Source organism: Cherax quadricarinatus, chromosome 85 (assembly GCF_038502225.1).
Source record: "Cherax quadricarinatus isolate ZL_2023a chromosome 85, ASM3850222v1, whole genome shotgun sequence".
Taxonomy (NCBI): Eukaryota; Metazoa; Arthropoda; class Malacostraca; order Decapoda; family Parastacidae; genus Cherax; species Cherax quadricarinatus.
In genome coordinates this window covers 8,882,449-8,896,431 of record NC_091376.1, presented here as the reverse complement: position 1 = coordinate 8,896,431, position 13,983 = coordinate 8,882,449, and the positions used below count along the sequence as shown (strand labels likewise).

Here is a 13,983-nt window from a genome sequence, read left to right as displayed (position 1 = left end):
ACCCTCGCACTCTTATCCTTCAATCAATCAATGTATAGCTTATTATCTTGTAATTAATTTGATATATTCCATCCATCTGACTTACGCACTGCTTCCTTGATATCTGTTTTCCCTTTGCATTTACCGCCTCGATTTTTTTGTTTGTAAAAAGTGACATTCACTCGTAAAATACTTTCTGCCAGCAAAGTTAGCGCACCTTTGCTTACTTAATTTATTAGATTTATAAGGTGGACTACACAAGAGTCATTAAAACCTGTCTGTTCACCATCAGCCAACAATGCTTTAATATTTAAAGTACGGATTGCATTAAACTCTTGAGTTGAGATACGCACCTCTCGGTGTATTTAACTTGTGTGATTGATAAGTTTAAAGCTTGTCGACTACACGAGGTACATTAAGGCTGCATATAATCTATATCATTATCGTTTTACTTGAATACCTAAAATAAGGAATATTGTAAAGCTCTGTATATATATACACACACTGAAATATTATACACTTCACGCTGTATGTGCACCCAGAGGTATACCTGTGTATATACACAACCTATCGGTGTATATACACTGGGAGAAACTTCACGGATTATATATATTGTATAATATATTGAGATGCACACTTCCCGATGTATATACTCTTGAGGGATTTACTAAAAGTAAGCTCGGTGTATATATAAATGCGCACCTATTGGTATACTATTGAAGTGAAGGCCCCTCATAGGGGGTCCTTGATGGCGGTGAGGCGTTCTTGATCCAAGGAATTGGATCTCTCCCTTTGAACCTGAGTGCCTCATTCCCAAGGGATGTATTAACCTGACAGGTTTAGCGCTTCCCAGTGTGTATGTGAAAGGGATGGGGGGTTATGAGTCGCCTAATGCTGCAGGCCAGATTATGATTGCATTCATGGGAGAGCTCTAAATCTGTACGGGTCATGCAACACCTGGGGAAATGGGAGGCATTCACCCTCCAAAGGGAGGACAGTTTCACTTTCTTGGATCAAGAGCCCCCATCACCGTTATCAAGGACCCCCTCCTGTTGAGAAATGGGATTACCAGTTAAGCTTAATTTTAAATTTAAATATAGGGAACACTTAGCTGATAAAAGATAGCAAATCGTCTACACAGCCGCCCCTGCAGACGAGGTCTTGAATTGTTGTCATGATCATCTCTCAACGGGCTGGAATAGATATTATGTAAACAATAATTTACCCCTAGGGGGTGTTATGTCAGCATATTTCATTCACTGATGGCTGACAAACTTAGTGTGGACTCAAAAGTCCACACCTAACTGCCGACTATAGGTTGATTACAAACTCCTTGCGACTCAACAACTGCGCAGTCCCCCGTACTACAAGAAATTCGTAACCTACATTGCTCTTGTAGCGTGAGCTATGGTGTTCTTCACACCTTTGACAGATATCGGTGACTTGATAGAAGCTGAAGTGTCCTTGGATGTCCACGTCTTCCATAGTCTAGGAATACGCACACTGGTACACTATGTTCCACAAGATTTGTCTTTATTCACAATCTTATCACTAAAGAAGTTGATCACACTTCTCTTAAGTGTTTATTGTGTTTTGTGAGACACTTTGTTCACACTAATGCACAGATTGTTCTTTGTTGGTTATCCTGGCGTCAGTGTCACTCTCAGTAGAGTCAAAAGTAATCTGAAGATGCCACAGCACCCCATGCCGTTACTGCCCCCAGCACAAAGGAAAAGCTGACATAGTACCTTTGCTTCCTTGCCACTTCCTCCATGAGGCAAAGCAGAATGTTTAAATCTTGCTGTCTTAAGCATAGACAACAATGTCCACCACCTTTACTATGGTAATAAAGTGGGAGCAGGATTTTCCTTAATTGTCCTGCCAAGGTAAGAGATGTACTGTCTCTTATTAAAATACACTCTGCAACACTGGACTGCAAGGAGCAGTGGTCGCTTGACCACATCGCATACTCGTACTGCATCTGCGATCAATTACTCGCTGTAGCAGTAAACAAGATATTTGCCCCTTCTGAGAGGGCTGGGCCCCTCAGGGCTGAAAGGGGCTGAAGGGGGCTGATACCCCCTCCTGGAGAAAATTTCTCCACACTGGGGGGCGGCGGAGGTTCGCTGCTGGTGAACTATTCATCACTTAACATTAATTTGATTTTCTCACTCGCCACCACTGCTGCTTGTCTTTTCTGAACAGCTTTAATATGTGTGGTTTCTGGAGAATCACTAATTTTGTTTTCAACACTGTGTAATTCTAACGGCACTAGTTTATTTATTGTCCTCTTATTCACTACACTTTTGCTCAAAACATCAACTGTCCTGATGATTCCATTTGCATCAGGATATATGGTCACAATTTTTCCAAGTGGCCATTGGGACCTCAGACCATCATTGTCAATAATCACTATGTCACCCGGTCTTAAGGACTTATGATTTTCAGGAACACCAGCTCCATAAAAGTGTTCTCTCAATGAGGTGAGATAGTCTTCTCGCCAAATTTTCTCCCAACGTTCAGTCACTTTATTAAGGTGTTTGAATTTACGTCTGAGTTGCTCAAGTTCGAAATAAGAAGGATCCTCTATGATTTCTTTATCATTCATGGGAGGAACAGGTTCGAGCCTTCTGCCATGGAGTAAATGAGATGGACTTAACACTTCTAAATTGTCCAGATCATCGGTAACATAAGTTAGAGGTCTGTTGTTGACTCTATTCTCTATTTCAGTCACAACCGTACGGAATTCTTATAAGTCTATTCTCTGACGATGAAGAGCCTTCCTTAAACAACGTTTTACAATGCCGATCATTCTTTCATAAAATCCGCCGTGCCATGGAGATTTAGGAGGAATGTATCTCCAACGACACCTGCGTTGATTCAGCATCTGTTGTACTTCTGGTTGATCAAAGATCTTGCTTATATAAGCAGCACCAGCAACAAAGTTCGTTGCATTATCTGAAATCATCAGTCTGGGACATGCCCTTCTGGCTGCAAACCTTCTGAATAATTTGATAAAGGTTTCAGCAGACATGTCAGTGGCTACTTCTAGATGTACTGCTCTAGTTGTAGCACAAGTGAACAAACAGATGTACACCTTGATAGGAACTTTGTCAACTGTTTTGGTTAAAATTATTGGTCCAGTGTAATCTACACCTGTCACCCCAAATGGAGTGATATGACAAACTCTTTCAGAGGGATATGGAGGTGGACCTGGATACTGACATACTCGCATATCGTAGTGACGACAAGTAATACAGTCCTTTATTTGCTTTTTCACACTTTGTCGACCTTGAGGTATCCAGTAGGATTGTCGTATATGACAAAGTGTGTCAGCTACCCCACCATGTAACACGTTACTGTGGGCGTTTTGCACAATCAGTTTTGTTAGCCAATGATTCTTGGGGATCAATATTGGATGTATGGCTTCTTTAGGTAGTGAAGAATTATGAATTCTTCCTCGACATCTTATAATCTTTTCTGAGTCGAGATAAAGTTCTAAAGAATTAATCATGACAGATTTCTTTGGGGATTTATCTTGTGTTTCCAGAAATTTATATTCTGTAGAGAAAACATCTTTCTGTATTAGTTTCACCCAGTATTTAATGGGTTCAAGACATTCATAATCAGGTTTTATTCCTCTAATGAATTTAAAGACAAGAGCTGTAACTCTTAAGAGTTTACCCAAAGATGAGTATTTAGATCCATCAATGACTCTTTCTGTTGTGTCTGCAGTATTTACACAACTTATTTCTGCTGTGTTCAAGCAGACTGTTTCTTCTGGCATAATGTGAGCTTTTTGCCGAGGCCAGTTATTTTCATTAGAGAGCCAGTTCGGTCCGTGGAGCCATAATTTATTATCCACAAATTTCTTGAGTGGGACACCACGTGACAACATGTCAGCTGGATTCTCTTGGGTAGAGACGTGGAAAAAGAGATAATCTCTCTGCATCTCTTTTATTTCTGCTACTCTGTTCTGTACATAGACCAACTTACTCTTATTATTTCTTAACCACTGGAGAACTGCTTCATTATCACTCCAGATCACGGTTTTTTCAATGGTGAGATGATCAAGTACTTTGTTGAGATAGACAGCTAATTTTGTACCTACAAAGAGTGCTGTCAGTTCCAATTGTGATACTGTTCTGACCTTCAAGGGTGCGACCCTGGCCTTTGAAGTAATTAGTGTACTTCCTTCAGCATTACTCATGTAAGCTACAGCGCCATAACCTCTGGTTGATGCATCACAGAACACATGTAATGTGTACTTGTTTCCCTCTTGACCTATTTGTCTGGGAAGTTTAATTTGATGAAGTTGTTTAAACTCCTTGGATATTTCATCCCATGCTTGACTCATTTCTAGAGGCAAGTTCTCATCCCATCCAATTTTGAGCTTCCATGCATCTTGCATAAGCATTTTACCCTTTATGGTAATTGGTGAGACGAGTCCTAGAGGATCAAAACATTGTGATACCTCTGACAGTAAACTACGTTTAGTGAGTGTACTGCATGATTTATTGTTTATCTTTTTGAGACTCAAAGTGTCTTCCTGTGTGTTCCAATTAAGTCCCAGCATATTGTTGCAATCAGGAATTTCAGCTTCAGGGAAATCTTTGATAAGTTCCCTTAATTGCTTTGAATTTGTATTCCACATCCTTAGAGACATATTTGCTTCTTTCATCTCCTTGTTAGCTTCTCTGTATAAGGATTTCAAATCCTCCTCTTTATTCACAGTACCTTGAAGATTGTCCACATAGAAACTTTTCTTTAAGATTTCTTTGGAGGGACTTTCAGATTTCTTCAAATGTGTATTTAGAGTAGCTTCTAGTAAGAATGGAGAGGATGTTGCACCAAATAATACTGATTTGAAACGATAAGTTTTCACAGGACTTTGAGGATCAAGTGGATTTTCAGGCCACAAGAATCGAGTATAATCTCTATCTATTTCTTGTAGTCCTACTCTTAAGAAAGCTTTGGAAATATCAGCCGTGTAGGCATATGGGTTTGTGCGAAATTTCATAAGCACGTCTCCAAGCTTCTCAGTTAGTGAGGGTCCGGTCATCAGACAGTCATTAAGACTTGCTACATCTTTATTTGCACGTGCGCTGCAATTATATACAACACATAGTGGAGTGGTTTCAGAATCTTTTCTGACTCCATGGTGCGGGAGATAATGAGCTTCTGTCTTCAACTTATATTCGACTATTTCCTCAATGAATTTATTGTCCAACTGTTCTTGTATGATATTATCATAGACAGTCAGTAGCTCTGGATTCTTCCTTAGCTCATGTATTTGTGCTTTCATCTGTCCGAAAGCCATGCGATAATTGCTAGGCAGATGTGGTGGATTTAATTTCCATGGTAACCTAACCCAGTACTGTCCATCTTTATATTTGACAGTGTCCAAATATTGGTTATAAGTCTGAGACTCTTGTGGGCTTGGTTATTTACATCAATACCTATCGCATCTAAATCCCACAACTTATCAACTGGTTCATTCATTTCTTCCAGTAATGATAATTTTTGCTGTGGTACATGATCAGCGGTTATTCTCCTAACTAGTACATTTTCCACTGAATCAATATCAGCTTCTTTCCCACTTTGAGAGGGAATGGGACCACATATCAAGTGGCCTCCTGCTGTTTTCAGCAAGTGAACATCATGTTTACTTACTATATTTTACACAAAACAGTGATAATAATTACTTCCAGTGATTAAATCAATTGGACTAATTGTGTCCGTCTGTATGTCAGGACAGGCTAACTTGACCTTATCTGCTTTCAGTGCTGCAACTGTTTCTTTTAATCCCTGGATCTGCACAGACTTAGGCAAATCATCTACTACCACAGCTTCTACTGTCTTTTTCCTGTTTCCTAGACCAACAGTGATTCTGGCTAGGTCATATGTCTGTTTACCAGAATTGTGGAAAAAAACAGCTATATCTAACTGTATTTTGGCATAGGGTTGTTTATTCAGTTTCTGTAACACTGTTCTTCTTATGAAGGACCTTTGTGAGCCTTGATCAAATAGTGTTAGCACATTGGTTTTGTGTAATTTATTAGATAACTCAATTCGAGCTATCGGGAGAGCAGTTGCTTTAAACTTCTCTCTCACATTTATTGCTGTTGCTTGTTGACTTCCTGATTCTGTGGAAGTCTTCTGCTGTTCGGCAAAAGTATTTGGGCATAATGCTGTATGATGCATACCCTTGCATTTAAAACACTTCTTCAGTGAGCATTTACCTCCCTTGTGTTCACCTAAACACTTGATGCACCTTTTCAGCTGATGAACACGTTGTTTACGTGCCTCCATTGATGTGTATTGAATACAATACTGTGCCCAATGTGTTCCATCACAAAGTACACATTTTGGAATACGTTTATGTATGACAGTCTGTTTACTGTCTGTTGTATTCACAGCTTGATAAATGCCTACATGGGATTTCCCATTCTGTGGTTTAGTGGGAGTAGGTATACTCTTTTTATACTGAGCTGAAGGTTTGTTATCCACGGGATTTGTGGATTTTTCATCTTGTCTCGTTGCTTGCATGCATGAAACTATTGTTTGTAAACCATTGCTAATTTCTTCACAAGTGAAATAGCGTTTATTGAAGATAATATTTAATCGTTCAATAGTTTGTGGTGACAGCTTATCCTGTACAATACCACTGATAAACCAATCACATTGTCTTAGGTCATATTTAGCACCTAGAGATCTGAGACTATTGTCTAATGTGATTCTAAATGCCTGTAAGTCTGAAAAAAACAATGTTTGGGTGGCTTCAAACTTGATATTAAGACTGCATGTCTAACTCTGGCCTTGTCAGCATCAAAGCAATTGTCTGCTAAGACACGTAAGGCTATTTGATAATTGCCTTTAACCACCGGAAATGACTTAATCAGTTCATAGGGTTCTCCCTTCACAAGACATTTAAGATAATTGAACTTAGCAATCTCATCTATGTCAGTTCGTGAATTTACTATAGACTGAAAACCACTAATGAATTCTTCGTAATTATGACCTTGGAAAATAGGTAATGACAAGGTAGGTAAACTTGGTAATGGTACACTTGTTGTTGTTACAGGTGTAACAGGTGTTTGACCACTAGTTACAGTAGGTCTCTGTGACAGTTTTACGGCAGATTGCCTGTGCTCCTGTCCACCTTAATTGTTGATTGCTAAAAGTATCCAAAACATTTTTAATTTCATCCTCAGATGGATCTGATTCAAGAAAATCCTTTTCATAATGTGTATAGTCTGAATTAATTATTTCCAGACGTTGTGTAAGTAATTCAAATTTGACCTCAAGATCATCAAAATCTATGTTTGTATCTTGAGTTAATCCTATACAGACTGAAATTAGATTTTCTAATTGTGTAATCTTAGTCTGTAAAGACTGAAACTGAGTTTTCAAACAAGCCATTTTAATGGTATACTGAAAATTCTAGCACCACACTTAGAGTGTTTAAAAAACACTGTACTGCTATAAACAGCTGAGTTTTTGTTATGCTTAAGTCAGCAATAATCAGTCAGACACTACTGACCCACTAAGCTTAACCTCAGGGTCAATGACCATGAAGGGTACACAGTACATGTGGCTGGTGTTTATGGCTTGAGTTTGCTGTGTCAGCATGACTACGATGATTAATCGTAAATAACGTTATACACTTCATTCACTATACACTATAAATGTCATTGTATAACTGCAAATCACACGTGAATGTTACTTACACATATATAAATGTCACTGTTAATATGTATTTGAAACCTTACACTTTATATATAAGTTCCTTTAATATAACAGGTATATAAGTAAGTAAGTAAGTAAGTAAATTTATTCAGGTATACACAATACAGTTACATAGAATTATCATACATAGCAGCATATGTGTAGAGAACCTAGGATAACCCAAAAAAGTCAGACAGAGTGACTTATTTCCATTGGGGTCCTTTTACCTTATTATTATAATATAAAGGTTATAATATTTTCTTATTATTCTATAATGAAGATAACATCTTATTATCATACTAAAAAGACTATCTACTACACGAGGGTCATTAAGACTATCTACAATACGAGGGTCACTAAGACTATCTACTACCCGAGGGTCATTACGACTATCTACAATACGAGGGTCATTACTAGGGATAAGGTAAAATTTACACGTATTTTAGCTAAAAAATAGAAAATCATTCCCCTCCCTTTCTGTTGCTTCGTTCATCAGACACTTTTTGGCAGTCTTCTTGAACTGGTTCAAGCTATGACTGGCCTTGACATTTGTGGGTAGTCTGTTCCATTCCTTTATTGCTGTACAATAAAAGGTGTTTGAAGCCTGGCCACTGACTGTGGGTACTACAAAGTTGTGCTCTCTCCCCCTAGTACTATGATTGCTTTGGTTCCCAACCTTGACAAAATTGACAGCAAGATATTCTGGACACTGTTCGTGAGCAATTTTATAAACATGATTTAGCTTCAGTTGTTTTACTCTGTCTTCAACATTCAGCATATCCAACTGCTGTAATTCATCCTGGCCTACATGTTCTCTTGGTCCCAGCCCCAGGATGAATCTTACGATTTTGTTCTGGGTGATTTGCAGTCTATCTTTCAGTTTTTTTGTCAAGGCAGAGTACCAAGAAGAGCAAGCGTAATCCATATGGCATTGTATAAGGGCTAGACATAGGGTCCTGCGAGCCTCAGTAGGTAGACACCGTGCTTGTCTATACAGGAACTTCAGCCTGGCATTCGCTTTCTTTACTACACTGTTCCCTATCAATTCTCCTGACATGCATGGGTCAAAGGGGATTCCCAGATATTTAACTGATGAAACCAAAGTGATGGACTCCCCATTACACTGAACACACTGAACACAATCTTGTCTCTTAATTTCCGTTTATAAACATTATAAACACTATGTGTATATACACTCAGACAAACTGAACATCAGTTGGGTTGTTGTTTCTTAGTCAGCGCTTCTTCGAGCTTGGAGCAGTGGATGCCGGGTGCCATCCCCCGTTTTCTTGTTGGGTGAGTCACCCAGCTCCCGTTTTCTTTGGGTGAACGCTGGGTGAGCGCCCGTTTTCTTTTGGCTGCCCATTCTCTGTGATTGAGTCTGGAGGGACTCATTTATACTGATTTACATTGTAAAACACTAGTTTTACAGCTTTTTTCGAAGGACCTTGGCTCGTAGGTTATTTGTACACTGTAGTACAACGTATTTGGACCACAGTGTGGCCTTTATCCGGTTCGAGCACGACCAAAATGTTGAGAAATGGGATTACCAGTTAAGCTTAATTTTAAATTTAAATATAGGGAACACTTAGCTGATAAAAGACAGCAAATCGTCTACACAGCCGCCCCTGCAGATGAGGTCTTGAATTGTTGTCATGATCATCTCTCAACGGGCTGGAATAGATCATATGTAAACAATAATTTACCCCTAGGGGGTGTTATGTCAGCATATTTCATTCACTGATGGCTGACAAACTTACTTGTGTGGACTCAAAAGTCCGCACCTAACTGCCGACTATAGGTTAATTACAAACTCCTTGTGACTCAAGAACTGTGCAGTCCCCCGTACTACAAGAAATTCGTAACCTACCTTGCTCTTGTAGCGTGAGCTATGGTGTTCACACCTTCGACAGATATCGGTGACTTGATAGAAGCTGAAGTGTCCTTGAATGTCCACGTCTTCCATAGTCTAGGAATACGCGCACTGGTACACTATGTTCCACAAGATTTGTCTTTATTGTTCACAATCTTATCACTAAAGAAGCTGATCACACTTCTCTTAAGTGTTTATTGTGTTTTGTGAGACACTTTGTTCACACTAACGCACAGATTGTTCTTTGTTGGTTATCCTGGCGTCAGTGTCACTCTCAGTAGAGTCAAAAGTAATCTGAAGATGCCACAGCGCCCCACGCCATTACTGCCCCCAGCACAAAGGAAAAGCTGACATAGTACCTTTGCTTCCTTGCCACTTCCTCCATGAGGCAAAGCAGAATGTTTAAATCTTGCTGTCTTAAGCATAGACAACAATGTCCACTATCTTTACTATGGTAATAAAGTGGGATCAGGATTTTCCTTAATTGTCCTGCTAAGGTAAGAGATGTACTGTCTCTTATTAAAATACACTCTGCAACACTGGACTGCAAGGAGCGGTGGTCGCTTGACCACGTCGCATACTCGTACTGCATCTGCCATCAATTACTCGCTGTAGCAGTAAACAAGATATTTGCCCCTTCTGAGAGGGCTGGGCCCCTCAGGGCTGAAAGGGGCTAAAAGGGGCTGAAGGGGGCTGATACCCCCCTCCTGGAGAAAATTTCTCCACACCTCCCTTGCAAAACTACAAGGCTTCTGTGTGTTTGAATATAGTGATCATTAGTGAAAAAGCGATGAAATATTTTCATAGTATTAATTATATAGGCAGCTATATGATCCATACAGGTTACCACGTTTTTAAAATATATAATTATATAGCAAATGTTAAAATATCTAATTGAGTTTGTAGTCCAATTTAAACAAATCTTCATAATTATATTTTTTTTAGGATTATGTATACCGTGAAGTGTATGTTTCTCACTGTATATGGACTGAGAGTTAGCTTTAGTCCCTACTTTAGGTACTAAAGTATTCTTCACTGGTGTGTCAGCAGTATTACTTATGTAGTATGCATATTATTGGCTGGCTCCCTGGCAAAGCCTTAGTTATGTGACCTATCCCCTGCGCATAGGTCGTTTCTCACAGGCCTCTGTCTCATATTCGACCAGGCATAGCAGGTGGGCAGACACGATAGGCTAGGCTCTTCTACGAATACCAATATAACTTTTCATAACATCTACAGTTGTTTCCTTCACTACCATCGTTCTATCAAAGAACTCTCTTGACAGGTGATGAACAGGTTGAATCCAACCTTATTAACCCTCGTGTAGTCAGTAGGCTTTAAAAACCCCATAAACTAACCAACTTTATGAGTTTAGTTATTGTAAAGATGAGTTTTTAGATTTGCTGTTTTAATAACTATAAAACACATGATCATATATTTTTAATCCCATTAATTTATTTTCGTCGGGGAGATGGACTGGGTGGGAGATATAGTGGACTGGACGTTTCCCTTATAAAAATATTATTAAAGATTAAATCGGCAAGAGTGGACACTTCTTAAAGAACATAAATGAAAGGTCATTGGGTTAAGCAATGGCTGAACCACAGTGCTTCTTCCACCTGTATGTGGAGGTCAGTGTGTTAATGCTGCAGTAGTTGTAGGGGTTACAGTGATTGTGGTGGTTGTTACAGTTACGGTATTGTAGTGGTTACAGTTACGGTATTGTAGTGGTTGTTACAATTATAGTATTGTAGTGGTTATTACAGTTACATCTGGTGTTGGGATTGTTACAGCGGTGGTAGGGGTTGCTTTTGTTGTAATGGCTAATGTTGAAACTAACCTAGCCTAACATACCCTAATGTAACCTAACCAAACCTAGCCCAATGTAACCTAACCCAGCCAAACCAACCTAACCCAGCCAAACCAACCTAACCCAGCCAAACCAACCTAACCCAACCAAACCAAACCAAACCCAGCCAAACCAACCTAACCTTACCAAACCAGCCAAACTCAACCAAACCGAACCAACCCAACCTAACTAACCTAACCAACCCAACCCAACCAACCTAGCCTGGAGAAGGGTTTTTCTCTCAAGTTGAACATGATTCTGTTTCATATCTACTCTCCATCCTCCCTAACGCTGCGAGTTTACTGTAATCCCTGTTTTAGATATTAAAGTATTCTTGGCTGGTGGTGAGCCGGTAGCATACAACCTTAATGACCTTCGTGTGGTTGATAGACTTGAAACCCTTACCATTAATCTTAACATAGTGGTGTACAGAACGTTTTGTGCCTAGGGAGCGATGCCACTCCCCAATAAATAATATCTTACATAATGTGCATTAAATACGTAACTTCATCATACAGAATGTGACGGGGGAAAAAAAGACACAAAATCTAAATACCAGGACATTTTATTGAAAACTTGAATGAATGTCCTAGTAGATCCCAAGACACACACGACATTGGATATGTCTCAGTCCTGGGACCTTGGTCACTCCTATACCTTCTACTTTCACATGTCTTAGTGTTTGTATTTTTTGTATCTTTTTTTTCGAACTGCTTGTTAGTACCGCATACCATTTTTTACCAGAAATTGAAAAGGACTCGGGAGTTACGGTAAGGAAAAATTTGAAGCCAAAATAGCAGTGTCTAAGTGTCCAGGTTAAGGCTGACCAAAGGATTTTCTACAGTTCTACACATCATTAGTAAAGCCTCGTTTAGATAAAGCGGTGCAGTTCTGGTGTGTATATGACAGAATGGATGATAAAATTAATCCACTCTGTAAAGAATCTTTCATAGTGGTAATGATTTACTTAGGTCAGGAGCAGGGCTCTCAATCATGTGTAGCATTTTGCCAAGAAAAGTGGGCGGTGAATGGATGTCTAGGGGAATTGGTGTAAAGCACCAGTTAGACTAGTACTGCAAGAATTTACAGTTCCATTCATTGACAAATGGAATCATTTCTGTGTTGAACATAGTATGTATCGACGGTATTGGGTGTCATTTTGGGGTGAGAGAGGAAATCCCACTCTACCTCATTTTTTTTTTTTTGTGGAATTTCTTCTCTCATTTATCAGACTTTAAACTGATGAAAGATGGAGGTAGATAAGTGAGAGAGAGAGAGAGAGAGAGGGGGGGGGGAGAGACAGCAAAAGGGTTTCATTATTGTGGATAGAAGAAACAAATGTCAAGAGAGTTAAGGAAACGTTCGGAAAACAAGATAGCTAGTTATCAAAATTTGGTACTAAGGATATTCGAAATGACAGTTATCAAGGGGGTATATAAAACTGTTAAAATCAAGCAAGGCGATGAGAAAGACACCCATTCAGAAATGTTGAGTAATGATGACAAGTAGTGGAAAAGCAAAGATAAACAGGGAGAGGAAACATAATAGAAACTTTCTTAGTATTATACAACTAGTAGTAATGTTAGAAATAAGATAAGCGAGTTATGATTAATTACATGTGAAAGATACGTTGATATTATTGCAGTAATTGATACATGGTTTAATTTGAAGAGCCGAAACATGACTGCCGAATGGCATATTCGTGGTTTCGAATTATTCTGCGTTGATAAAATCAACAAGAAGGCGGTGGGTAGCGTTATATATCAGAGAAAAATTTAACTGTTGTAAAAAGACATATAAAGGCTGAATGATCAGACAGAATCTGTCTGGATAGAATTAACAGATATGAAGAGCTGATTTTAGGTGTGTGATACCAACCCTCAGAATTTAGAAAATTTCATCCATTCTCCTAACCCCCTCATCCTGGCGCTGTATGACTCATGCAAGTTTAATAATAATAATTATAATAATCCGAATTTAAAAAGCAGCCAAGAGAAAGAGAGAGACGCTTTGGGAAGAAATCGGTAAGGTTTCAAAGCACAAAACTGCAGTCTGAGATAATCCAGCCAGATTGGTTGGAACTCTCTGACTTAATATAAAAATCCAGCAACTTCCTAAAAGGTGTCCAGGATTGTTTTTAATGTAGTTTGTGAGAGAGTCAGCTAGTAATATTCTGAGTTCTGGCAGCTGAAGAGTTTCACGTATATAATTTACAGATCACAAACGAGCTTGGCACATATTATAAATTTAAAATTTTTTAATATTACATGAAAATATGACGATAAGAAGGAATAAAGTTCTCATATTTTCGGTCGACAAATTACATTTTTTTTTTTTGAACAATTTGGGTAATGCATAATGTTATAATTTGATAAGAATTAAAATAGGATAATATGGTCAATGATTTCAACAAGGATTTACAAATAATAACTGAAGGAACTGCCAGCATAACATTTTAGAAAATATTGTACAAGATGCCCAAAGAACATTTATTCCTGCAGAGAAATTAGATAAAAATGATCCCAGTTAGATGAAGAGAAAATTAAAACATTTT

General features: G+C 38.8%; 1 protein-coding gene across 6 annotated transcripts in view; it reads left to right on the top strand.

Moving 5' to 3' along the window:
- LOC128703278 (transmembrane ascorbate-dependent reductase CYB561) overlaps positions 1 to 13,983 on the top strand; it is a 234,613-nt gene that overhangs the window by 30,325 nt on the left and 190,305 nt on the right. The window lies entirely within an intron of this gene.